The sequence below is a fragment of the Humulus lupulus genome, chromosome X, assembly GCF_963169125.1.
Source record: "Humulus lupulus chromosome X, drHumLupu1.1, whole genome shotgun sequence".
NCBI lineage: Eukaryota > Viridiplantae > Streptophyta > Magnoliopsida > Rosales > Cannabaceae > Humulus > Humulus lupulus.
The window spans coordinates 109,788,668-109,792,368 of NC_084802.1; the positions used below are offsets into that span (position 1 = coordinate 109,788,668).

A 3,701-nucleotide genomic window follows, 5' to 3' on the forward strand; every position below is an offset into this window, starting at 1 on the left:
GTACTCAGAGTTTGAGTTGTAAGAAGAGAGTAGTGACTACTTATAAACATTTATAAAAATATTTTTCTCCCTCAAGATTTGCAGAGGCTCCATGGACAGAGCCTAATTTAATTAGGTGAACCACGTAAATTTTGTATCTTGTTTTTATCTTTATTTATTTTTTTATTCAGTATATTTTTAATGATTGAAATTCTGTATTTTAATGTTTACCAAATTATTAAATTAAATAACTTAACAAATTGCAAAATAATGATTAAGTTGTTTTAACAGAATTTGAATATAATCTAATGACTAAGTCTGTTGTCTGAACATATTAATACAGAAATAAGAAATGAGTATAAAAAAAATCAACACTAGAGGTTTTTTACATGGTTCAGAAAACCTAGTCTATGAGGTCATGCCCAGAGATGAAACTGATTAGTAAGGTATCACAAATTACAAAATCACAATTGACTTATATATAGATAGACTCATTCTATACTTAAGCAATAACGTCCCGAATTCGCTATTAAGGCTGAGTGCCTTGATTACTGTACCAGAAGGGCATAATCAGATTTATATGTGAAATTAATTAGATATCTGTGCGATTATCCGATATAAATAGTTTATATGGTAATGTGAATGTTTATGCATGTTTATGTGTATTAATTATGCATGCACCCATTTTTTGTAAATTGTGGCATATTTGTAATATTTGACCCATTAAGGGTATATTTGTATTATGTATGCGTTATGAGTGAGACCCACTACTACAAAACTGGGCTTTCCTGACACCCAACCACGACAGTTAACTCTGTTGACTGTCGTAATTGCTTAGCGGGACTCTATGCCGACAGTTAAAAACTGTAGTTAGTTTATCAGTGGTTGGTTTATGTGCCTACTATGATAATTGACCATGCACTATGCATATGTTATCAAGTATTTATTTCCTCTTTTAATTCTACAGGTTATTCCAATATTAAGAGCTGGTCTAGCTCTAGCAGAGCATGCATCATCAATTTTGCCAGCAACAAAAACATATAATCTAGGTAAGAAAGTTCATACTCATATCACGTATATCATTAGAGTTGTAGATGAGTTGAGTGTTTTTTAATAGTTTATGTTAGAATTTCACTATTCAGCATTTCCCTCTGGAACGCAACCAGTTCTTCTGCATTTTTCTATTCATCTAGAAAATTGATTTTTTTTTTCATTACCAAACATTTAATTTTCATTTTTTGCATATTAAGGGATGGTCAGAAACGAGGAGACACTTCAACCATCAATATATCTTAACAAGTAAGAGTGTCCTGTCAGAGTTATGTTTCATTAATTTCTGTTTTCTATTACTTATTTTTAATGAAATGTCAAAATAGCCATTTCATTACGTATAAATAATTTTAGTTCTTTGTACTGGAGTAAGTTTCTTATAAATACTTTGCTTCTTCTATAGGCTACCAGAAAAATTTCTCGAAGACTCTCGAGTATTTGTAGTTGATCCCAGTTAGCAACACTTATGAATTTGATGACTCAAAATAATTCTCATGCTCTTTCCATTAAAATTAGATTTAGGAATCTCTGTTGCTCAATGATAATTCTAAAATTTGGCAACTTATATAAGATGTGTTTAAAATGATCTCTATGTTTAGATTTAAGATAGTTTCTTGCATATTACAGCACCTGATTTTCAAACTATTATGCATCTCTTTGTATTGAATCGTAGGTGGCACAATAGTGGCAGCTCTCAACCTGATAAAGAAATGTGGGGTTGAGAACAGTCAAATTAAAGTGGTAATATATCTACAACTTATTCTTCACTATTTCTGTCAATTTTATTTCATAGTTAATGGAGTTGGAAATGAGTTTGTATATGAACTCTCTGAAGGTACAGACTAATAACGTTGAAAATCTCAACCAACCTTTGGAGGTACAGACTACCGAGACATTTATATACACCAACTGTTCTGTTTTTTTATCAATAATTCCTTCTTAATATTCTTTTTGGACCCTGGTGTTTATATGTATTTAGACATGCAAAGTTTTATGGCTTTATGTTAGTGCTTAAAATTCAGCAGCTGCATTTTGACTTAGAGTAAAACACTTTTATATGGACGTGAATGTGCATTAACTATATGTGTTTTTAGAGTCTAGTATGATCCATATACAATGTGCATTAAATAAATTCAAGGTTAGTATACCTTTCTCATGCAAAATAACATTAATTTATATGCACATTACCTTTGATTTTGTCATTTATGGATGTATATTTTGGTAAATAACTGTGTTTCAATTTGGATTTTGAGTTGCACTTACACTTAGTGTATTGCCTTGATACTTTGTATTTTCTTTGTCTTGTTCTAGTTTGAAAATTTTAATTTATTGATTTTATTTTGATATAAAGTATTAGAGAGATAAAATTAGTTCATTGAAACTATCGAGTATGGAAAAATATGAAGAAAAAAATTATTTAGTTTTTAATGTATTTGTTGAATATTGAATAACCTTTAACTTATGAGATAGTGATTGAGACTATGAAATTTTTTAATGTATTTGTTGAATATTGACTTACTTGTATGTATGCTCTTGTATAAATGGTGATTGTTGACACTTCTTAGCTTACTTTTTGTGTGTTTCTTATATTGGATATTGTTTAACAATTGCTCCTTGATGACTTGACTAGTAGTAATGTGTTGAATAGATTAGTAACTTTGGTTTAAGTTCTTGTATTGAAACATGTATTATTGCTTCTTGGTTCCTTTGACAAAGGTATGAATTGTTGAGCAAACATGTTAAATAAACTAGAATACCCTACTTGTATTTATTAGTTTGTTGAGAAATGTTTTTATGCTTAGCTAGAAGATTTAAGCATAAAAATTGCTAATTCTGAACCACCTCAGTATATATGCTCATGTAGCCACCTCATATACTCATGTGGGTCTCAAAAGCATACATAATATTTTTTGAAAAAAAAAGTCTCTGGTCGGACTTGCTCTGCCATTTTAGGCTAGTTTTAGAGGTTGACAATATATTACACTTGTTATATTTGTGTGGCCATTTGTATGACTTTAGAATAACATTTTTTTAACCAGAATATATATTTTAACTTGGATAGGACATAATTCTAACCACTTTGTTCTTGCTTAAGTGAGTACTTTGACTTTCCAAATTTAATGTCTATTTCATGTTTGGTGTATTATAATGTGATTTTTCATGTTTCAGGGATGATTTTAGATATAAATTCATGATAGCCAATTCTTATTTTGGAAAGACTATTGGTGACGAGGGTGAGTACAAGGACAAGAAGAAGAAAGATATGTTATTTGACAATGAATATAGTGTTTTATTTTATTTGTAATTTTTATTAGAGTAAAGGATTCTTTTTTGAGTGGTTAATTATTTACTTTGTAAATCTAGATACATATTTTTTAAGGTTAAGGCGATTATGTTTATAGACAAGGTTATATGCTTTTTGAGTCAAGTAGTACTGTTATATTTGTTCCAAAATTTATTTTATTAGATTTGTAAATATTTTGTATAATTTTTGTTATTTTAATCTATAATTTTTTAGATTCGTATATAAATGTTTCATTTAAATCATAATTTTTAATTTAAAATAAAAATAAATTAAATTTTTTTTTGCAAGCAACGGTGACATCTAATAACTGTCGGTGTTGCTTTTTAACTGTCGGCATTGCCAGCAACAGCGACACATAATAACTGTC

At 29.1% G+C, this 3,701-nt stretch overlaps 1 long non-coding RNA gene across 1 annotated transcript; it reads left to right on the plus strand.

Annotated features, from left to right (window-relative positions):
• The first annotated feature begins 926 nt into the window (after nucleotides 1–926).
• On the plus strand, nucleotides 927–3,435 carry LOC133804348 (uncharacterized). The gene is made up of 4 exons (XR_009878439.1): nucleotides 927–1,028; nucleotides 1,230–1,278; nucleotides 1,703–1,770; nucleotides 3,199–3,435. It is a non-coding gene; the product is annotated as an uncharacterized LOC133804348 (long non-coding RNA).
• The last annotated feature ends 266 nt before the right edge of the window (nucleotides 3,436–3,701 follow it).